The sequence below is a fragment of the Eulemur rufifrons genome, chromosome 30 (assembly GCF_041146395.1).
Source record: "Eulemur rufifrons isolate Redbay chromosome 30, OSU_ERuf_1, whole genome shotgun sequence".
Classification (NCBI taxonomy): Eukaryota; Metazoa; Chordata; class Mammalia; order Primates; family Lemuridae; genus Eulemur; species Eulemur rufifrons.
The window spans coordinates 46915196-46939897 of record NC_091012.1 but is presented as its reverse complement, the minus strand read 5'-3'; the positions used below and the strand labels follow the sequence as shown (position 1 = coordinate 46939897).

Here is a 24702-nt window from a genome sequence, read left to right as displayed (position 1 = left end):
ACCATAGACTGGGTAGTTTAAATAACAAACCTTTATTTTTCACAATCTCATGCTAAAAGTGTGAGATCAGAGTGCCAGTATGGTGAGACTCTTAGTGAGGGTTCTCTTCCTTGTTCTCAGATGGCTGCCTTCTCACTGTATCTTAACATGGCAGAGAGAAAAAGCTCTGGTTCCCCTATTTCTTTATAAGGGCCACTAATCCTATCATGGAAGCTCCACTCTCATGACTTATCTAACCCTAATTACCACCCAAAGGACTCACCTCCAAATACCTTTACATTGGAGATTAAGGTTTCAGGATATGAATTTTGAGAGGACACAAACATTCAGTCCGTAACAAGCACCAAATATATTGTCATTCCAACTATTCTCAATTCTCTGATACCAACTGGATGCCCCCAAATTAAATTGAATTCTGACACTAACTACCCAGATTGAGCACAGACTTCACAAGTTAAGGAAAATGTTAGGTTTAAAGAATTAACCCTCCCAGACTTCCATCCAAAACTCCTATAAAACCAACCCCTCTCCCCTTACTAGGGGTGTATTAGGCAGCAGCCTTTGCCAGACCCCTAGGGAGATAAGGGAATGAAATGCAAAAGGGGAACATACTTTCCTCCTCCCTCCTGATAAGGACTATGCTTATGCCTCCCAGTTGTTCCCTAGGGAGATAAAGAGATGCAATGCAAGAGGAGAACTTATTTTCCTTATCCCTCCCAGTTGTTTGAAAATAATTTATTTACTCCTCCCAGGAGAACCCTCTATAAAATCCAAAGCTCTCCCCTTTTCTCTGGTAGATGCCTTTTTAGGCCTCCACCCATCTGCACCCAGATGCTTAAAATAAACAGCACTTTGCTACACATGAGGTTTCATGTGTCTCTCTCTTGGCTCCTGACCTAACAGAACCAAATTTTACCTTAATTCTGAGAATCATTGCATTTCCAAATTCTCTCTGTGAACTAAAATAATATCTTAAGGCTCCTCCCCACCTGCTGGCTGAATGGACCCCCTTTTGGCCAAGGGGATGTTCTAAAACTAAATTTCCTGCTACAAGAAAGGAGGTCAGAAATGCCTCCTCATGCACCCCTCCCTTCTTAGAGACATCCTTAAATGCATTAACTGGCCTAATGGGTATGTAAGACAAACCTGCAGGTTCTCAATTTGCACAACAAATATATGTCTGGTGGCTTGTCTCTGATTAACAGACCTCCTTATCTTAAGACATTCCAAGCCTTTAAACAAAGCTTCATGTCTTCAACCAATTATAAGTCAATGAACCTGTGAGCCCCCACTTTGAGGTGGCCCATCTTTGTATGCCTCCTACTATTGATTTATGACTTTACCTGTAACCCCTGTCTCCCTGAAATGTATAAAACCAAACTGTAACCCAACCAGGAGTCCACTTGCTCAAGGCTTCTTGGGCATGGCTCTGGAACATGTTCCTCAAATTTAGCTCAGAATAAATCTCTTTAAAATTATTTTACAGAATTCAGCTTCTTTTCCATTGACATCTCAGTCTAATTGTAGGTCACATTAACCAATGTAGGGCTTACTCAATGGGTTTTGGTATCATGGTGTATGAGATTCCCATGTCCTAGAGTCCCAGACATTTCTCTTTTCCACTCTTTGATCATTTTACATACTCACGTGTATAAGGCTTTTGGACCCCACTGGGGGTCAAGTAAAGGGACTCTGGCCCTTTTGTCAATCTTTATCTGGATTAATCTGCCTTATCATTGTGTCTGTCAATTGCAGGATGGATTTCTCATAATATCTTTGCCTTCCAGCTTTTTAAATTCCTCCAACTGGGGCAAATAAAGCAGATTTGTTTGGGGCTCTTTAATGCTGTGGGACCAGCAGGGGCTCCAATCAGTATACACAATCTTCCATAGTGCTGTGTTAAGATCTTTGTTCCAGTCCCATCAATGTCCTTTCTATTCATTCCATTTCTTAGTAACTATCTAAAGATTTCCACCCTGAAGGAATGAGTGCCTGTCTTTCGGCCTCTCCCTATTCTCGTGTTAATTAATCTAATGTTTTCATTAGCATCTGTAAGACCCATAAGAAGAAGCTGAAACAACAAACCCATTAAGGCTTCTCAGAATGTTAAATTTTGCTGCAGGAAGATTACATAGGGTGCCTCTGCTTAAGGGGCCCCCTTAATCAGAGCATTTATCATGACCTACATAATAGGCATATTCAGTAGGTGAATATACCTGTCATCATAAAGTCAGCCTCTCATGGTTTTTATGTCAGCTGCTTCATCTAAAGTGTTCCATTTGGCATTTATAGTGGGAATCAGACAGCCCCCCTCTCAGGGTAAGCCAACTTTACAGTGGCTTTTATGCAATTCACAGGGCTGGATATTCCTTCAAAAACAACCTGCTTGATTAGTTTTCTAGGGCTGCCATAACAAAATACCACAGACTTGGTGGTTCAAACAACAGAAATTTATTATCTCACAGATCTGGATGCTGTAAATTCAAAATGAAGGTGCCAGTAGAGTTTGGTTTTCTCTGAGACCTCTATTCTTGGTTTGCAGATAACTGCCTTCTTACTGTGTCCTCATATGATCGTTTTTCTATGCCTGTGTACCTTTGATGTTTTTCTGTGTGTCCAAATTTCCTCTTCTTATACCAATGAGATTGAATTAGGGCCCACTCCTATGACCTCATTTAACCTTAATTATCTTTTTCTTCAAATACAAATGTTCTATCTCCAAATACATTCTGAGGTACCAGGGATTAGGGTTTCAACATTTCCATTTTGGAGAGAAACAATTCACCCCATGACACTCTATCCTCTAGACTCCCCCAAATTCAGTCTTTTTCACAAGCGAAATACATTCACCCTCATCTCCACTGCCCAAAAGTCTTAACCCATTCCAGAATAAAAGGTTTCTCATCCTGCACCCTTTCATCCTCTCTCTTTTCAAACCATGCTTCCTTCCATGAGTCAGACCCCTTCTGTCAGTCCCGTGTTTTCTGGCACCAAATGCTTGTTTTTCTCTGACACCAAATATATTGTTCCTACAGAATTCTCAATACTATGACACCATCTGGTTCAATTCAATTGAACTCTGACAATAACTACCAGAGTTAGCATAGACTCCACAACTTATAAAGCCTCAGTCTTACAGACTGTCCTCACTTCAGATGCCAGTTGCAAGTCCCAGGGGCCGGCTGTACTTCTGACCAACAGACTATAACTTTGGTTCTTATCACTCTCCCCGTGTTTGAAAATTTGCTAGAATGACTCATAAAACAAAGGAAAATATTACACTTATGACTAAAGTTTTATTATAAGGATACAACTCGTGAACAAATAAAAGATGCATAGGGCAAGTAGAGAGGGGCAAGTGTGCAGAGTTTCCATGCCCTCTCCTAGGCGTGGCACCATCCCAGGATATCCCTATGTTTATCAACCCTGTAGAGCAGGAAGGAAAACAGGAGTAACTCCATGACAGACTGGACCTCTTAGGAAAGGCCTAAGTTTTGGTTTCCCCAACGCAGGCCCTCCCCCTCCCCGGAATGCTGCTGGTAACAACTGAGGGCCCTGGCTTGGAAACTGGCCAATTAGGAGCCAAAGCCCCGGCTTGGAAACTGGCCAATCAGGAGCCAAAGCTATCGGCCACTTTTGAGGGAACAAATGAACTAAAAGGGGGGTGGGGGGGTGTGCCACCCCCCCCATACATGTAACCTATCGATAAGTATAAAAGCTTTGTTTCCACCCCAGGGCGGGGTCCGGGCTCGTGGAGAGACCACTGCGCTGGTGCTCTGAGCCTTGGACCCTAGCCTGGGCTAGAAAATAAACTCCTTTGTCTGTTGCAGCCTTGGTGACTCTGCCTATCTGTTCCTGGGACTGAGGGAAACCGGTTCTTACAACCCAAAATTTCCCCAAACTTTGTTGTTCAAGAATATTTGACTAAATTGCATTATGTAGGCATGACTGATTAAATCATTGCCCATTGACGTTTGAACTCAATCTCCAGCCCCTCTTCCCTTCCTGGGGGTGGGGGATAGGGTGGGACTGAAAGTTCCAACTCTCTGATCATGTGCTTGGTTCCTCTGGCAATCAGCCACTGACCTGAAGCTATCTAGGGATGACCTGATGTTACCTCTTTTATATAAACTCAGGTATGATAGAAAGGTGTTTGTTATAAACAACAAAAGACACTCCTATGGTTCAGGAAATTCCAAGAGTTTGAGGAACTCAGTGCTAGGAACCAGGCACAATGACTAAATTTCTGTATATATTTATTATACTTACAAATAATATACTTATATATTATGTATTCATCATATATATTATAATATATACATATAAATATATTATGTGGCAGGCATATATAATGCATATTGAAAGATGGCACACCATACCTTCAGAGTATTGTTTCAGTGCTTTCCATGCACCCTATGTAGGCAAGTCCCATAAATCTAATTATATTTAGAAATATAACTGCAACAATAATTGGGAAAAGGGTTTAGATAAAAGATAATACATTAATAAGGTAACCATGAATACATGAATATATTTTAATAAATAGTTCAGCAGAGAAATTATGTTAATGAAAGTAGGAATGAAGAAGATAAAGATATTCAAAAGATATTTTGGAGGCATAATTGAGTTAGGTGAGGAACTAGGTGTGTGGACATTAAAGGGCAGAGAAGAGCCAATGTAACTCTAGAAGTTTAGAGGGGCAGAAATAGATGGCATTAAATAAGATGTAGAGTACAGGAGTTAGAATGGATTTTTCTTATAGGGTAAATATAATCAGTGTGATTTCAAACATGCTATATTTGAAGCACCTGGTGGATCATTCTAGTAAGTTTGTGTAAGCATATATCTGAAATACAGATCAAGTTTAGAGATACAGATTTTGAAGTTATCTGTGCATAAATTATATAAAATCATTTGTATGGTGTAATTTATTTTGTGAGATGATTTCTGGAAGAAAGGGTTTTTGAATCAACTGTGGAAGATGATCAAGTAGGGGGGTTACTAAATGGGCCACTGGATTTAGCAATCGAGAGGTCACTGGTTTACAACCAAAAAAAGGTCAAGCACAACTTTAACAGTTTCTGTAAAGTAGATGGGACAAAAATCACTGTAGTATATTGGGAATGAAAGAGGAAGGTCATCTAGAACTGAATATTAATACTTTTCAAAAAGTTTGGTGATGAGAGAAAAGAGGAACATAGGGCAATAGATTGAGGGACTTGCTAGCTTAAGGGAATTAGTAACTTGAAGAAGGGTTTTAAAAGGAGAATCCTGTGTATTTCTACATGCAAAAAAGAGAGTAAATCAGTTGAAAGGAAGAAATTGAAAATAAGAAATTGACATGACAATTTGGCAAATGTTCTGGAATAGACTTGAGGGAATCAGATAAAACACATTAGGAATAGCTGTTTAAAGACAGCATCTCTTTTCTCTCTCTGGATGAAAGTAAAGATATTTAAAGAATTTGTTATACTTAGTCCATTCTATCATGTTATTACTGCCAATTTTCAATTATCTGTTATAACATAGAAAGGATAAAAGTAGGGAGAATCCGATTTTGAATATAAACAAAAGATCTGTGTCCTTATGGTCAAAACGTAATGTTGAGAAGAAGGCTATAGTAGAATAGTGATGAAGATAAACCATAGGATGGAAAGAAAGTATAACCTTTATTAATGAAAGCAGGCTTTAAAACAAAATGACAAGGATTTGATCATTTTGAATTAAGAAACTGAGAATAACCAACATACCATATACAGAAGTCAACCTAAAAAGCCATTCAGAAGTATTAAAGTTATGTAAGTGTGCCTTAATATTCCAACTCCTAATACATTTTTGTGTACATGGTAAAAATCTTGTAAAAAATGTCTTCAAAGACTAAATGAGGCTATTTGTGCTTTACCCTTTTCTGGTTGTTTCCTTCAAAGTCCCCCAAACCACAGGAAGTCCCTAATGTAATTTCTAGAAGTTTTACAGTGCTGCATTAAGTTCTTCATATTGAACCACCAGTGATAGACCTGCACTGAATTAGAGAACTGATAGAATCTGGGAGAATGAATCTATGGTGCACTGCTATGTCAGCAAACTTGCCATTTGCTGAATAAGAGCTGATAAACAGCAAAATCAATTTAAACAATCATAACAGTTAATCCATTCTAATGGGTATTACCAACTCTAGAGAGTGGGCATGTTAGATATTAAAATAAATGCTAAAGGCAAGAAACAGAATATTTACAAACATCTTCCTTGTTTGTATATGTTTCAAGTAGTTTATTTGTTAACTGAATGGAGACATTTAAAATAATTCTTTATAATGTGTTTAATATTTCCAGTGCAAACTATTGTTATCTATTCTTTTACCTATAAGGTCTTACTGATAAGGATCATAATAAACAGTATAACAAATCTAAGACAGACATTCATTTTGATGTAAATGCTGTTTAAATTACAACATCCTCTTGCTCAGTACCAATACAATTTTCTTATTAGGGTTTGAAAATACTCTTCTATATAGCCCACATATTTTTAATTCTCAAATACTTGTAATGTTTGCATTTACTTGAAATCAAGAATACATTAAAGGAATCTATTACAGAACCAGTATTTTGTAGCATGAAAGGCAGTATGAAAATGGTGGGGTTTAAAAGCAAGCTAGTTCTGATATGTACAAGACAGTAATAGCTTCATTTAAGTAATTTTTCTTTACAAAAGATAATATGCTGCTTGTATTTGAAGTCAGGTCATATTATAAATATTGCTTAGCTGGAAAACATTTATTCCCCAGTTCTTTCCTTGCATGGAATATAGTTTTACTAAGTGTTAGCAAAAGTAGCTCAATGTAGCAAATCCTCTTTAAGAGAAGTTAGAAGGAGGACATTCACAGAGGATGCTTTATAAGTTGGGAAGAAATATCAAAGACAAAAAAAAATATGGCTCTGTTGAGAAGAACCTATTTTATGGGTTTAATCTCAAGAATTTAACTTGGCATTGGTATTGTTATGTAGGCACATATATTTTTTCAATTAAGAAAATCAGGATTCCATGGACATTTCAACAATCATTCTATTTGAGTCGGGTAAAACACATGAAGACATCTGTAGGAAATGCAGGAGTTTGTCTCTAAATCCAGGGATTTGTTAGTGTAACTTTGGGACACACCAAGACAGCTGATGAACTAAGCCAAAAGCAGATTGGCTATTCTGTATGAGATATAGAATTATGAAGTACTCTGCTTTGCTCACATTATTTCTAAATCATCCTTTAGCTCATGCAATATCCCTCTTTTTTCTTTGTTATGGCTCTGTTTAACTTCAGAAATATTGAACCATGAAACAGATTAAATGCTGTGAAAACTCATCATCTTGGAATATTAAACAAGTCTAGCCTTTTACTCTTATTCTTTGCTCTGTTGGATCTAGAGTGCATGTTTGCATCTTTACCTTACAAAGGCTGGACATGATGTGCTTCTATTGGTACAGAGTTTAAGTATAATCTGGGTTCTTATGAATTCATCAGCTATCACAAGGGTAACTAGTAAAAGAAGAGTGCAATAGTAAGTGATTTAAAAGTGAGTGACATTTCACTGGGAATCAGGATTATCATGGTGAACATAGTGTATGAAGAATTTAAGTTTAAGAAGACTGGAAGGAGAGAGAAAACATGACTTCAAAGAAATATAGCATCATAGAGAAAAGACTACCTGCCTTCTAGAATGTCTAAAATAAGCCTGTCTAGCCAAATGAAAATGTATTCTTTGAAAATGCCATCCAATGTGGTTCTAAAATCTTTCTCGATAATAATGGCACCATTTAGCTAACCTCACCACTTGAAAAGTACTTTTTCAATAAACTCTCACTTTATTATTTCTTATCCTAGTTCTTGGCACATAACAGATGCCCAGTATATATTTATTGAAAGAATCTTCTTATGGATTTTTTCATAAGAGAAACATTAGCCTTAATACATGGTCAATTCATGGTCTCACTATTTCCCTTAGATAGATGTTGTTATTGGCTGAATTGTGTCCCTTCCCCCGCCTAAGAAATTCACATGTTTATGTCTTAACCCCAAGTACCATGGAATGTGACCATATTTGGAGATAGGGACTAAAAAGATATAATTAAGTTAAAAGGAGGTCATTAGAGTGGGCCCTAATTCAATATGACTAGTATCCTTGGAGAGGAGATTAGGATACAGACACTTATAAAGGGAAGAATATGTGAAGACAAGGAGAAGATGGCCATCTACAACTCAAGAAAACAGGCCTGAAACACATCTTTCCCTTTCAGCCCTTAGAAGAAACCAAGTCTGTGGACAACTTGATTTTGGTTTATTACTCTCCAGAATTGTGGACAAATAAATTTCTTTAAGTTTGTAGTACTTTTTTATGGTAGCCCTTACAAACAAATACAGATTTTTTTCTGTTGTGTGTAAATTATCAGAAATTCCCTATTTTGGAATAGTTTCATATAGTGTTGTTATTAGGAATAATCATATGTAGGTAAAATTAATAAATAAGACTGAATAATAACTTACACATTCTTGTGATGATTTATCAGGGCCCCTTTTTCTACACCCATTCTGACCTCCCTCTATGTCCAGCCCAATACACACTAGTGTACTCAAGATTGACTTGGAACCATTGATGAGAGTTAAGACAAAAGTTGCCAAAACCTACAAAAGTTGCTTCCCAGCAATTAGACATAATGGATTACATGTATACATAGAAACATGAATTATCACACCAGCATTTAGTGAAAAAATTAAGAAATAGAATGATATTGCATAGTAAGACACAGTAGTTAAGAGTATTGATTCCAAAATCAGATGTCTGGGTTTTTATCTCAAATTTTTTACTTTCTAGCTGTGTGACTTTACTTTCCTCCCCTAAAATTTCAGTTATAAGACAAACACAACCTGGAAATCTAATGAATCACACAGTAACTACAGTTAATACTAATTTATTGTATAAACAGAATTAAAAACCAAAACCACATGATCATCTCAATAGATGCAGAAAAAGCATTTGATAAAATCCAGCATACCTTCATGATAAAGACCTCGAACAAACTAGGCATAGAGAAAACATAACTCAAAGTAGTAAAAGGCATATATGATAAACCCATAGCCAATATCATACTGAAGGGGGAAAAGCTGAAAGCATGCCCTCTAAGAACTGGAACAAGACAAGGGTGCCCACTGTTACCACTTCTATTCAACATATTACTGGAAGTTCAAGCTGGAGTAATCAGGCAAGAGAATGAAATAAAGGGCAACCTAATTGGAAAAAGAGGAAGGTAAATTATTTCTCTTTGCTGATGATATGATCTTATACTGGTAAAACCCTAAAAACTCCTACAAAACACTGTTAGATTTAATAAATGAGTTGAGTAAATTCTCAGGTAACAAAATCAATGTATATATGTCAGTAGCATTTCTATATATCAATAATGACAAAACTGAGAACCAAATCAATAACTCAATTCCATTTACAATAACAGCAAACAAAACAAAATACCTAAGAATGTATTTAACCAAGGAGGTGAAAGATTTCTACAAGGAGAACTATAAATCACTGATGAAATACATTATATATGACATAAACAAATGGGAAAATATCCCATGCTCATGGATTGGAAGAATCAATATTGTTACAATGACTATGCTTCCCAAAGCAATTTACAGAGCAAAAGCAATTCCTATCAAAATACCAATGCTCTTTTTCACAGAATTAGAAAAAAACAATATTAAAATTCATATGAAACCAAAAGGATCCTGAATAGTCAAAGTAATTCTAACCAAAAAAAAAAAAAAAGAAGAAGAAGAAGAGATAAATCACATTACCTGACTTCAAATTATACTATAAAGCTATAGCAACAAAGCAGCATGGTACTAGTATAAAAGTAGACATGTAGATCAATGGAACAGAATACAGAAACCATAATAAAGCTATATACCTACAATCAACTGATCTTCAACAAAGCTGACAAAAACATAGGCTTGGGAAAGGATACTCTATTTAATAAATGGTGCTGGGAAAATTGGATAGCCATATGCAGAAGAATAAACTGGATATCTATCTCTTATCCTATACACAAATTAACTCAAGATGAATTAAATACTTAAATGTAAAACCTGATTCCATAAAAGTTCTAGAAGAAAACCTAGGAAAAACTCTTCTGGATATTGGCCTAGGCAGATAATTTATAATTAAGACCCCAAAAACAAAAGCAACAAAAACAAAAATAAACAAATGGGATTTAATTAAACTAAAAAGCTTCTGCACAGCAAAAGAAATAATCAACAGAGTAAATAGACAACCTACAGACTGGCAGAAAATACTCAACAAACTATGCAACCAACAAAGGACTAATATTCAGAATCTACAAGGAGCCCAAACAACTCAGCAAAAAAAAAACACTCATTAAAAAGTGGTCAAAGAATATGAATGGGCACATTTTAAAAGAAGATATACAAATGACCAACAAACATATGAAAAAAAAGTTTGACAACCTTAATCATCAAAGAAACACAAATTAAAACCACAATGAGATACCATCTTACACCAAATAGAATATCCATTACTATAAAGTCAAAAAACAATTGATGTTAGCATGGATGTGGTGAAAAGGAATGCTTATCCACTGTTGGTGTGAATATAAATTAGTACAACCTCTATCAAAAACAGTATCTAGATTTCTGAAAGAACTAAAAGTAAATCTACCGTTCAATCCAGCAATCCCACTACTATGTATCTGCCTAAAAGAAAAGAAGTCATTATATCAAGAAGATACCTTTACTCATTGATTGTTTGTCACAGAACAATTCACAATAACAAAGATATGGAATCAACCTAAGTGTCCATCAAGTTGAGTTGAGTGGATCACACAAATGTGGTATTTGTGTACCTTGGAATACTATTTAGCCATAAAAAGGAATGAAATAATGTCTTCTGCAGCAACTTGGATGGAAGTGGAGGAAATTATTCTAAGTGAAGTAACTCAGGAATGGAAAATCAAACACCACATATTCTCACTTTTAGGTGGGAGCTAAATTATGGATATGCATGGTCATATAGAGTGGAATAATTGACATTGGATACTCAGAATACGTGAGTACAGGAGGAGAATGAGGGATTAAATCTTACCTATTGGGTATAATACACACTATTTGGGTGATGGTTACACTAAATTCCGATACTTCACCACTATATAATATATCCATATAATACAACTCCACTTGTACCTGCTAGACCTATTGAAATAAAAGAACAAAAAATAATAATGTCTTATATACTTGAAATTTGCTAATTGAGCAGGTAAATATTCTCATTCCTCTCACCCCAAAATATAACTATGTAAATTGATGGATAAGTTGATTAGCTTGATTGGGGAAACCATTTCACAATGTATATGTATAAGAAAATATCATGTTTTACACCATAAACATGTACATTTATTTTTCAATCATACCTCAATTAAATTGGAAAAATAAAGAAATAATAATAACAAAGAATAGTGGATTTACTTATGGGATGAACACTTAAAGACAAAGTCATTGTTTGAAAGCAAATTAATCCTGCTAATCAGGTGTAGTTTTCTTTAGTCATAAACAAAACTGGTATCTGGAAACATTCTCCTAAGGTTGTCTACATTCCTTTATGTATGTAACAATAATAAAAATGCTTTTAAAATGAAAAAATATAGTACCTACATCATAAGGTTATTGCAGGGATTAAATGAGTTCAGACACATAAAGCTGCTTCGAATAGTGTCTGTCATATGGAAAGTGCTATGTCAGTCTTAACTGTAATTATTTAAAATTAGTAACATTTACATAAATCACAAAGACATATACCTAAAATAACAACATACATTTTCAAATCATTCCTTCAAATTAAAAAAATACACCATAAACACCTTGTAATGGTTGCCTATAAAAAAGAGGAATGGAAGTAGAAAGTGAAAATGAAAAGGAATGAATGAGTCAATGAAAAATGGAAGTACAGACAGACAGCCAGGAGAGGCTTTACACAGGTTGGTAATTAATAATGTGCTGTGAGCTGAAGAACATTATTGAGTCAACATTCTTCATCTGAGTTACAAAAAGGAAAAAAAAGAGAAAGAAAGGAACTAAAGGTAAGGAGGAGGAAGGAGGAAAGTAAGGAAGAATTAAAGAACAAAAGAGCAGCCTTTCCAGTTTCAGAATACATAAATTGTAACTCTCAGGTTTAAAAATATGCAGTTCAAAGACATCATTTAGAGTTATGAAGTTGGTACCTCTGTGGAACACAACTTAAGCTGCCAAAAAAAACGAAAAACAACATCAAGTTCAGAAACCCCATACCTGTTCAAATGAATCATTCTTCCTCAGCAATCAAAAGAACTGTTAGATATATGAGGCTTAGGTCCTTGAATATCACCCTGGGGAAGAAAAAATAAATCAGTGTATAATCACTTTAAAAGAGAAAGAGGTAAACATTCTTATATTGGATCCTGATGGAAAAGGTATTTTAGAACTTTCAAAAAATTTAAAACCAAACCATTTTCTTCCTTTCCTACCCCCACAAAATAATGCCTTACAATTACTGACAAATAGATACATTCAGTGCTTTTCTCTATCATTATGGACCATTGCTAAAGCAATTTTTTAAATGTCCCTTTTAAAAATAAAGACATGGCCAAAAATAGGCACACTGTGTTTGCTTAAAAGCTTGCGCATTAGGATGTTTCAGGGCAACTCACTGTTACTTTTTGCCAGCTTAAACACCAGGTATTTTTAAAGGCTTAATTTTTAAATATGGAAAAAGATAAAAGTAAACAAAGGAATGATTTATTAGTCTTTCCATTATAACCAACCTAGCCCTCATTTATAATAAGTTTCTTTTCATTGTACTCTTCTGATGGCTTCTTTTCTCTGAGTTCAAACCCCTTACAAAGGTTAGCTCATTTATCTTTATAATGTTACCTTTAGGAAGGTAGTAGGTTGTCATCACTATCTCCATGAAAAGAACAGTGGAGAAAAGTGATGGTTCATAGATGAAATCATTAAGCTATGTAAATTTCCATAGGATCGTCTGTACTACATTACTTCACATACATATCTTGTGGTGGTGTTTCACTTTTTCATGAATGTACATATTGTCTTCTCAGCTGGCACATAAGCTTCTCTAGTTTATGGAGGCATATGCTGTGTTTTCTCCTTGCTTTATGCTTTTCACTGGTCCTGGTATATACAGCTAAGCACATGAGAAGTAGCTAATAAATGTCTATTGATGAATATGTATTTGGGAATGGTTATTGTATTCTGCCTCTTAAATTACTGACATACAAATTGGGCAGCCCCAGAACTTCACTGCCACAAATCACACTGCAATCCTGCATTTCCATCACTGATCAAAACAACACCTTCAACTAAGGCTCTTTCTAATTCCTGTAATTTGTAACCTTGCTTCAATATGTAAGTTATTAATTGGGGAATGACTTTAAAAGAGCATGGAAGAATGTCACATAACACAGAATATTGGAATATAGCTTGACAACACTCTAGACTTGAATATTATAAGAATTATAAGAATTCTTTTAGAATCTGAAGTAAAGACACCATGGTATCTTCATTCTCAAGTTCCTAAATCATTGCAGTTGACGGAATATTTCAATCTTTTCTCCCCTTCGATATTTAACTTATTCTGTGACTGCAAGAAGTTAATATGATGAATGATAGTATACAATAATCACAAGGATGGGAAGAGTCACTGAGAATTTCAAGTTAGAATTGACTACCCATCTTAACTAAGGTAGTTGAGATGTCATTGTTTTTAAGTATTCGTTTAGAAAACCTTAATACCCTAGAAATGTCAGTTCTAATGTCACTCCTTATATGCTCTAGCCAATAAGATTAAATACTGGCTCTTTATAAAAATTGCAGATTAATCCTTGCAAAGTAATGTTGAATTTAGTGTGCAATAAAACATGTATAAGGGCTTGTTATTGGTTTCCACTAAAATTTCAGAAGTCTATACACAAAGTATTTTCCAACTAAGAATTTTAACATTCTTTAGGGAAAATGGCTGGAAGTGATATTGTCCCTCATTAGCTCTCCATTATTACAGTATCAAACTCATTTGCTGACATAGAAGCCTTCTGTAGTGAGTGTCCCAACAAATTCCCCATTCCTATCTCTGCCTCCTGATGTTACAGCCTTACATGAATATGCCACTTGCTACATTTTTTTCATTTCTGTGCCTAGAATACCCTCCCCCTGTTGTCTGAGATTTTCTCACTAGAACCATCTCAATTACTCTTCCTAATGAAAGTCTTCTTTAATATCTGTGTCCCCCTAAGCCTCAGAAGAAACAATCATTCTTTCTCATTACACCCTCCAAAAATAAATGATTATTCCATGGTTTGTGCTACGACTATTCCCTGTACATACTTCTGTTATATCACTTGCAAAGCCATAATGCAAGTACATATCTCCAGGTGAGTTACTCTGAAAGATCACAGATTTCTGTGAAGCAGAAAGGCAGAAACTGTATCTCTCACATAGGTAGATGCATGTTGAGTGAAAATTCATGCATGAGAATGAATATTCAACAATGGGATTCTTCTCAGATTTAAACAATGATTGTTTCACTTTTTAAATTTTTGTTTCAACTTATAAAACAGCCTTTATTTATCTGTTCTCACTAAATATAAGATATATTTGTTTGCAAATAAACTCTGCAAAATTCTTTTTGCAATCAGGCCATACATTGTGATAATATTATCACTCCTTCAGAGCTAGATGACAATATTGAAGGGCTTTCCTTATAACCATTAATATTTGAGTGTGCCTCAATTTCTACAATATACCAAACACATTTAAATTTCAAGTAAATGTATTAGACAGTATAAGTTCATAAAGATATGTGCATTTTTGTTTCAAATACCTAGAAATTTTGTACCTTTCACATATCTGGTAATAACAGGCATACCCTGGAAATATGAGTTCAGTTCTAGACCATTGCAATAAGGTGAATATCACAATAAAGTAAGTCACACAATTTTTTTGGTTTCCCAGTGCATATAAAAGTTGTTTATACTATATTGTAATCTATTAACTGTATAATAGCATTATGTATAAAAAAGTACATACCTTAATTAAAAATACTTTATTTCAGAAAAATACTAACAATCATCTGCACCTTCAGGAAGTTGTAATCTTTTTGATGGTGGAAGGTCTTGCCTCAGTGGAGACAGCTGTTGACTGATTAGGGTAGTGGTTACTGAAGCTTTGGGTGGCCGTGGCAATTTATTTAATAAGACAACAGTGAATTTTATGCATTGATTAACTCTTACTTTCATGTGAGATTTCTTTGTAGCATGCAATGCTATTTGATAGCACTTTACCCTCAGAACTTTCAAAATTGCACTCAATCCTCTTAAACCCTGCCATTGCTTTATCAACAACTTAGTTGTAATATTAACAACTTGTAAACTTATATGTAATATTCTAAATCTTTTGTTATCATTTCAACAATGTTCATGTCATCTTCACCAGGAGTATATTCTATCTCAAGAAACCAATTTCTTTGCTCATCTGTAAGAAATAACTCCTCATTCATTCAAGATTTATCATGAAATTTTAACAATTCAGTCACATCTTAAGGCTCCATTTCTAATTCTACTTCTCTTGCTATTTCCACCACATCTGCAGTTACTTCCTCCACTGAAATCTTGAATCCCTCAAAGTCAACCATGAGGGTTGGATTCAACCTCTTTCAAACTCCTATTAATGTTGATATTTTAACCTCCTCCCAGGAATCACAAATATTCTCAATGGTATCTAAATTAGTGAATCCTTTCCAGAGGTTTTTAATTTACTTTACGCAGATCCATTAGGGGAATCAGTATTTATTTCAACTATAGCCTTATGAAATGGATTTCTTAAATAATAAGATTTTAAAGATGAAATTACTCCTAGTTCCATGGACTGCAGAATAGACATTGTTCTAGTAGGCATGAAAACAATATTAATGTCCTTGTACATCTCCATCAGAGTTCTTGAATGACTAGGTTCATTTCAAATGAACAGAAATATTTTGAAATGAATATTTTTTTCTCTGAGCAGTAGGTCTCAACAGTGGACTTAAAAGAGTCAGTAAACTATGCTATTAAACAGATGTCGTGTCATGCAAACTTTGTTGTTCCATTTATAGAATACAAGCAGAATAGATTGAGGATAATTCTTTTTTTTTTTCCAAGAGAATTAAATCGTTTATTGATTACACATGATAATGGTTGATACACAAGCTTCATTCCCATCTATCATTTTATCTGGTACCATCATTCAATTTAGGTATATTGCATAGGATATGCCAACAATCATCTTTATAACCAATAATTCCATGATTTTCCTTGGATGACCCCTTTTAATGGTGAACTTTAGGTCACAACAGTAACCATCAGTTCAACCACACCAAGGTTTCTGAAGACAATGGCTTCTCCACCCAAGCAGGTTGTAAATGAATTTCAAATAGAACCTGGCATCACCCTGAAGGAATTCTATCTTCACACTTTTGGGGAAGTTTACCAAAATGGCTTCAGAGTAGACTAACTTTACACAGCACATTTAAAAAAAAAAAAGACACATTTATTCAGCGTCATGATCAGACTATTACATTTAGCAATCAACAGCATGGGTGCAAAAAAAAAAAAAAATCTACATTAAAACCCTTTGTTGGAATGCTTTACACTTTCCACAGAACAGAAACTAAAATAACCTGTTATACAATTAGTCACAAATACAGTCCTCGAGTTTTTTTGCCCATACACATGAGTATTGTCTAAAACATGTCTTCTTTGTAGCAGCTAGGCCCTGCCACCACTGTGCTTGGCTGAGTTCACAAATCTGTTGTAACCTGTAGCTTCCCTGTCACTTCTCTGGCTCTCCTCTCCTGCTAAGCTTTGTTTCCTGGGAATAATCAAAACCTTCTGCCACTGCCATAGCTACTGCTGCTACTGGAACCACCATAGCCACCTTGGTTTCGTGGTTTGGCAAAATATTGGCCTCCACCACCATAGGGGCCAGAGCTTCTGCCTCCAAAATTTCCTCCCTTCATGGGTCCAAAATTTGAAGACTGATTGTTGTAATTGCCAAAATCATTGTAGCTTCCACCACCTCCAAAATTGCTTCCATCATTACCAAATCCATTGTACCCATCCCCACTGCCACCATATCCACCACCACCACGGCTGCCACCAAAGCCACCTCGACCACTGAAGTTTCCTCCACGGCCAAAGTTGTCATTCCCACCAAAACCACCTCCATGACCGCCACCAAAGTTTGCAGAACCACTTCGACCTCTTTGGCTGGATGAAGCACTGGCCATCTCTTGCTTCGACGGGGCTTTCCTTACTTCACAGTTGTGGCCATTCACAGTATGGTATTTCTGAATGACAATCTTATCCACAGAATCATGGTCATCAAAGGTTACAAAAGCAAAGCCCCTCTTCTTGCCACTGCCTCTGTCAGTCATGATTTCAATCACTTCAATTTTCCCATACTGTTCAAAATAGTCTCTTAGGTGATGTTCTTCAGTATCTTCTTTAATGCCACCAACAAAGATCTTTTTCACAGTTAAGTGGGCACCTGGTCTTTGAGAATCTTCTCTAGAGACAGCTCTCTTTGGTTCCACAAGTCTTCCATCCACCTTGTGTGGCCGTGCATTCATTGCTGCATCCACCTCCTCCACTGTGGGCATATGTGACAAACCCAAAGCCCCTGGAGCGCTTGGTGTTTGGATCTCTCATTACCACACAGTCCGTGAGCGTTCCCCATTGCTCAAAATGGCTCCTCAGACTCTCATCGGTCGTTTCAAAGCTCAATCCTCCGATGAATAGCTTCCGCAGCTGTTCGGGTTCTTTAGGAGACTCTGACTTAGACATGACGGCAGTGGGAAGAGAGACTTCAACGATGCTTCCTCGGCAGCGTCCACGGGCAGAAAGGAGCAAACTACCGAACGTATCTGAGGATAATTCTTAAGTGCCCTAGGATTTACCTGGAATGGTAAAGGAGCATTGGCTTCCACTTAAAGTGCATTGGCTGCATTAACCCCTAATAAGAGAGTCAATCTGTCCTTTGAAGTTTTGAAGCCAGGCATTGATTTCTCCTCTTTAACTATGAAAGTCCTCTTCTTCCAATATAAGGGTGTTTTGTCTGCATTAAAAATGTTCTGTTGGTGTAACTGCCTTTATCAACTATCTGAGCTAGATCTTCTGGATAACTTGCTGCAGCTTCTACATCAGTACTGGCTGCTTCACCTTACACTTTTATGTCATGCTTCTTTCCTTAAACTTCATAAACAAACCTCTGCTAGCTTCAGTATTTTCTTCTGTAGCTTTATCATTTCTCTTGGGCCTTCAGAGAATTGAAGAGTGTTAGTGCCTTGCTTTGGATTAGGTGTTGGCTTAAGAGGATGCTGTGGCTTGTTTGATCTTCTCTCTAAACCATTGAAACCATATCAGCAGTAATGCTGTTTTGCTTTCTTATCATTCATGTGTTCAATGAAGCAGAACTTTTAATCTTTTTCAAGTACTTGTTCTTTGTTTTCACAACTTGGCCAACTGTTTGACACAGGAGGCCCAGCTTTTGGTTTATCTTGGCTTTTGATGGGCCTTCCTCACTAAACTTAATCACTTCAAGCTTTTGCTTTAAAGTGAGAGATGTACAACTCTTCCTTCCACTTGAATACTTAGAGGCTATTGTATGGTTGTTAATTGTCCCAATTTCAATGTTGTTGTGTTGGGAATAGGGAGCTCCATAAACCAGGAAAGAAACAGAGGAAGGCCTTTTGGTGGAGCAATCAAAATATATACAACAATCATCATTGAAGTTTGCAGTCTCATATGGGTGTGGTTTGTGGTGTCCCAAAACCATTACAAGAGGAACATAAAATATTGCTTCTTACAGATCACCATAAGAGACACAATAATTATGAAAATTTAGAAATATTGTGAGAATTACCAAAATGTAACACAGAGACACTAAGTGAGCACTTGCTGCTGGAGAAACTGTCCTGATAGACTTACTAGATTCAGGGTTGCCACAAATCTTCAATTTGTAAAAACCTAATATCTGTGAAGCTCAATAAGACATAACACAATAAAATGAGCTATGCCTGTATTCATCAATGCACTAAAGTATAATTATTATTAATAATGAATTTTTATTGTCAAAGACGTATTGTTCCTTGTGCAGATTTATTTCTATGTTTACATATCAATCTGATACCATAGCAATCATGTAAAGCTGTGAGATTGCTTTAAAGTTGTCTTTTTCTTGAATTTAACATATTCTTTACTTGGAAAGCAGTTTCATTTTTCTGTGATATCAGCTAACAAGATAAGTTCAAAGAGCATCATCAAAATAAAAATAAGTAATAAATCATCATCTTACAAGCATGAAACATACATATATTAAATAAAAATAAACTTCTACAAGGACTGTTTATTTTATATAGCAATATTACAATATGCCTCTATGTGGCACATATTATTCATTCATCAACAAATGTTAGATTCCAAAAATAAGATTTTATTATTATTGAGCAATCCAGCTATTAAACATATTTTTTCTCCAAAAATATCAATGTTATTGGAAATAAGTAGTTACAACTTGTGGGTGTTCTTTCACAATTTCTTTTTCACATTCCCTGTAGGTGCTCATGGTAAATGGCTCTTTGATATTTTAATTAGGTCACAAATAGAAGTGTTATAGACATATTGAATTAACCTCAAGTAATGAAAACAATACATTTTTAGTGGTAAATCTATTTTCAACTATGAATGATGCCTTTTGAATGTAGTTAAGAGAATAATTTCACTTTACTTAACTTTACATTATTCATCTTAATTGGATGAGGTGGAATAAAATGGTAAATATGCCTATATGGCTTTTGACTACAGAGTTTGTAGAGTTAGATGTTTATTTATTGAGTCAATAAATATATAATAGTGACAACACTGAGGTTATGAATAATGATTGATAATCTTGGCAAAGTTAGAATGTCTCCTGAATGAAATCATAATAAAATCAGGAAATTCACTTTATAAAAAAATCTATTTCTTAGCAAATTCATTACTCCAAATAAATACCATTTCAAGTAGATGATTAATTCTCCTTGCTGAAAAAATGAATGCTAATAATTACTTTTCAATACAAACGTACTTCCTTTGTGTAAAGAAGGCCAGTATATTGAAGAACTCTTGCTCACCCTGAATTCAAATACACTGGTCTTGGTAATTATTGTTTTGATGTGACATCAAAAGCACAGACAATAAAAGTGAAAATAAAAAAGTGGGACTCTACCAAGCTAAAAAGCTTCTGCACAGCAAAGGAAAAATATCAACAAAATGAGAGAGCAACCTATGGAATGTGAGAAAATGTTTGTAAACTGTATATCTGATAAGGAGTTAATATCCAAAATATGTAAGAAATTCATACAACTCAATAGCAAAAAACCAAAAAGTCTGAATAACCCAGTTAGAAATGGGTAAAAGACCTGAATATACATTTTTCCAAAGAAGATATATATGCGGCATACTGGTACAGTCATATGTCACTTAATAATGGGGTTATATTCTTAGGAATGTGTTTTTAGGCTATTTCTTCATTGTAGAAAAGTCATAGAGTGTACTTACCCAACCCTAGATGGAAGAGCCTACTGCACACCTAGACTATACGGTATGGCCTATGGCTCCTAGGCTATAAACCTGCCCAGCATGTTATCATACTGAATACTGTAGGCAATTGTAACACAATGCTAAGTATTTATATATTTAAACATACTGAAACATAGACAAAGTACAGTAGAATACAGTATAAAAAATAAAAAATGTTATGTCTATAGGAAGCACTTACCATGAATGGAGCTTGCAGGACTGGAAGTTGCTCTGGGTGAGCCAACGAGTGAGTGATGAGTGCATGTGAAGGCCTAGGACATTACTGTACACTACTGTAGAATTTATAAACTGTACATTTAGGATACACTAAATTTATTAAAATTTTTTCTTCAGTAATAAATTAACCCTTTTTGTTAAAAACTGAGACACAACACACACACAATAGCCTAGGCCTTCACAAGTTCAGGATCATCAATATCACTGTCTTCCATCTCCACATCTTGCTCCACTGGAAGGTCTTCAGGAACAGTAACATGCATGGAGCTGTTATCCTCTATGAATGATAACAACAGCTCCTTACGGAATACTTCCTGAAAAATCTGCCTGAGGCTGTTTTACAGTTAACATTTTTTATAAGTAGGAGTATACTGTAAAGTAACCATAAAAGTATAGTATAAATACATAAAACAGTAGCAGTTCTTTATTATCATTATCAAATATCATATACTGTACATAATGGTATGTGCTAGACTATTATATGACAGCACAATAGGTTTGTTTACACAAGCATCCCCACAAACACGTGAGTAATGTGTTGTGCTACGATGGCTATGATGTCACTAGGTGACAGGAATTTTTAAACTCCATTATAATCTTATGGTACCACTGTCATATATGCAGTCCATCGTGGCCTGAAATGTCTTTATGCAGTTCATGACTGTATATGAAAATGTACTCGATGTCACTATTCATCAGGGAAATGCAAATCAAAACCACATTGAGATATCATCTCACAACTGTTAGGATGACTACTATGAATAAAGATAAGAGATGGATTTTGAGAGGATGTGAAGAAAAGGGAATCCTTGCAAACTATTGGTGAAAACATAAATTGGTACAGCTGTTATGGAAAACAATATGAGGATTCCTCAAAAAATAAAAAGTAGAACTACCACATGATCCAGCAAGCCCACTTCTGTGTTTTCAAAAAAAATGAAATCAGTATGTCTAAGATATACATGCACCTCCATGTTCACTGTTGCATTATTTACAATAGCCGAGATATAGGAAAACCTAAGTGTCCAACAACGGATGAATGGATAGAGAAACTGTGATATACACACACGTGTGTGCATTTATATGTGTGTGTGTGTGTGTGTATATATATATATGTATAAATATATATGTAATGGAATGTTATATATAATGGAATGTTCCCAAAATAGGGAAATTCTGCAATTTGTTACAACATGGATTAACCTAGAGGATATTATGCTAAGTGAAAAAAGAAGACACAAAAAAACAAATAGTATATGATCTCACTTATATGTGGAATGTAAAAAAGTCAATATCACAAAAACAGAGAGTAGAAAAGTAGTTTCCAGGGTCTAGCAGGTGGGGAAAATGGGGAGATGTTGAAGAAAGAATACAAACTTTCAGTTATAAAATGAATAAATTCTGAGGATCTAATGCACAGACTGGGTGGTGATGGTTATGTTAATTAATTTGATTGTGGTTATCATTACACTTTACATACATATATCAAATAATCACATTATGTACCTTGCACATATTCTATTTTTCAAATTAAATATTTTAAAATTAAAAATAATAAAATGTTAAAAATAAAAAATAAACAAAAGGCCAGTTTACTAAGGAACTTTTACTTTGCCTCAAATTAAATACAGCCACATTTTTTAAATTTATTAAGCACTAATGTGATGGCAAGCAAATATCATAAATTGCTGCTTAGGCTAAAACTTCCAAAAGAAAGAATATGCTTTATGTTTACTTTAATGTGTAACAAATTATGCCCCTTGCCACTATAATTTATTGCTGTTTTAAATGATGCTTTGCTTTTTTTTTAGTTTAATCTTTCCTTAATTCTTTGGTCAAACTGATATGTCTTAATATTGGCAATTACTGAATAATACTATCTTTTTTTAGCTAAAATTGGATGAAAATGATAATCAACTTACTTCAGAACACACCTTACTTGCAAGGTTTCTTAAGAAAAGTGTTTTTTGTTCCCCTTTGTTCCTCTTTTTTTCCCTGTCACTGAAAGATTTCTGATTCTATGACTATTTAAAGAGTAAGACAAATTATATCGTATACCTCTTCAATAGCAAGTTTTATTTAAAAAAATTCTCTATTTGTTTTGTGCACATGAAAGCAAGCATGTTATAAACCTTAAAATTTATCTTAAAGTATGCTGCAAATATATTAATTATTCTTTGACTTTTTTAAAAAAAGTTAATACTGGCTCTGTTTTATAAATGGTAGTACACGGACACAGAAAAATCAAGTAGCTCAACCAGGATCCAAGTTCTAAAGTCCCTGATCTTTATTTGTCTAAGATCATGAGTTATCCTATGGGAACTGGGTGGAGATTCCTTCTCTCTCTGTCTCTCTCTCTCACACACACACACTCACAAACACACACACACACACACACACACACACCATATACAATAAGAGAAACCATCAGTCCAACTCTGTGATAAGGAGGCACAGATATACATGGACCAAGTAAATATCTGACTGGAAATTCTACTTCATTAGCTATCAGGTCTGTTGGCATACAAAGATCTAAGCAGGCAAGGGAATAAAATCAGGGTTGGGGTAGTACCTTATGGAAGTAGTTTAAAACCAGTAAATAAAAGCAGTCTGACAGATCAAAAAAAGAAAAGAATTGAAATTAACAAGTATTTACTTTAGGAAATAAGGTTATAGTGTGTGATGAATAGAAGTATATATTTCTTCTTCTAAACTCTATTTTAATGGTGTGTGTGTGTGCATGTGTGTGTATTTGTGTGTATGTGTATGTATAAGTGGTTCTGAGAATAAAAGATGTCCAGGGACTTTTAGGTAAATTATTCTGAATTAGGCAGAATTTTCCCCTCAATGTAGATTGATGTAAATGTACATTGAACAGCTATTAGACTATGAGTACATTAATTAGTGTCATGTCTGAGTGTATCATCCAATATAGTAAAGATTTGTTTAAACTGAAGTTTTCTTATTTTATTATATACACTACTACCTGCTGGTATGGTAATGTTTACATGCATTTATATTAATTATGCAGGCTTATTTTCCTAGTTTGAACCCTCCCTTAATAATGTTTTTTTCATAGAATGAATGTACTTACTAAAGTATAAACACTTACTAAGAAATGAGAAACCATTTTGATGGAACTGTAAACAAGATCCTAACAAAAGTATTTAAACTATCATAGTTCTTTCCCATTAACATTTCATGTTCCTTCCATGGACGTGTTATTCTGAGCTGTGCATACTACTATAGATATCACAAACATTCCTATAGCATGCTTACTTTAACAAAAGCAAATATATTGCATTTAGCAGAAATGGATGAGCAGGAGAATGAAGGCGGTTCATTCAGGAAGAAGCAAAAATAAATAAGAAAAAAACAAACAAAAAAACCAAAGTATGCTGCTCCTGATTTTCAGATTGCACACGATTAAAGGATGATAGCAATTTCTTCATTGCAACTAAAACAGCATAATATCAAATATTGCTCTGGTTAAGTGAGCATATGTTTGAATTTGTTAATATTTTGTAATATATTACTTAATGTGTTTGAAATATAACCATTTTGTTTTAAACTGGATTAGTCTTTCTTAAATTTTCCATTACACCAAGGTGCAATCTAAATGTGCTTAGAAGCTTAGAGTATTAAAAAGAACTACTAATGTTCCTTTGAACACTTTCATTATAATTATACCATTTCCTATTCTTACAATCTCCCCAGCTTGCAAATAACACATGACTTACCAAGAGTAAAATAATCACTGTCT

At 34.9% G+C, this 24702-nt stretch overlaps 1 pseudogene; it reads right to left on the bottom strand.

The window, feature by feature from the left end:
- Positions 1–16901: 16901 nt before the first annotated feature.
- On the bottom strand, positions 16902–17989 carry LOC138377880 (heterogeneous nuclear ribonucleoprotein A1-like; annotated as a pseudogene).
- Positions 17990–24702: the final 6713 nt, after the last annotated feature.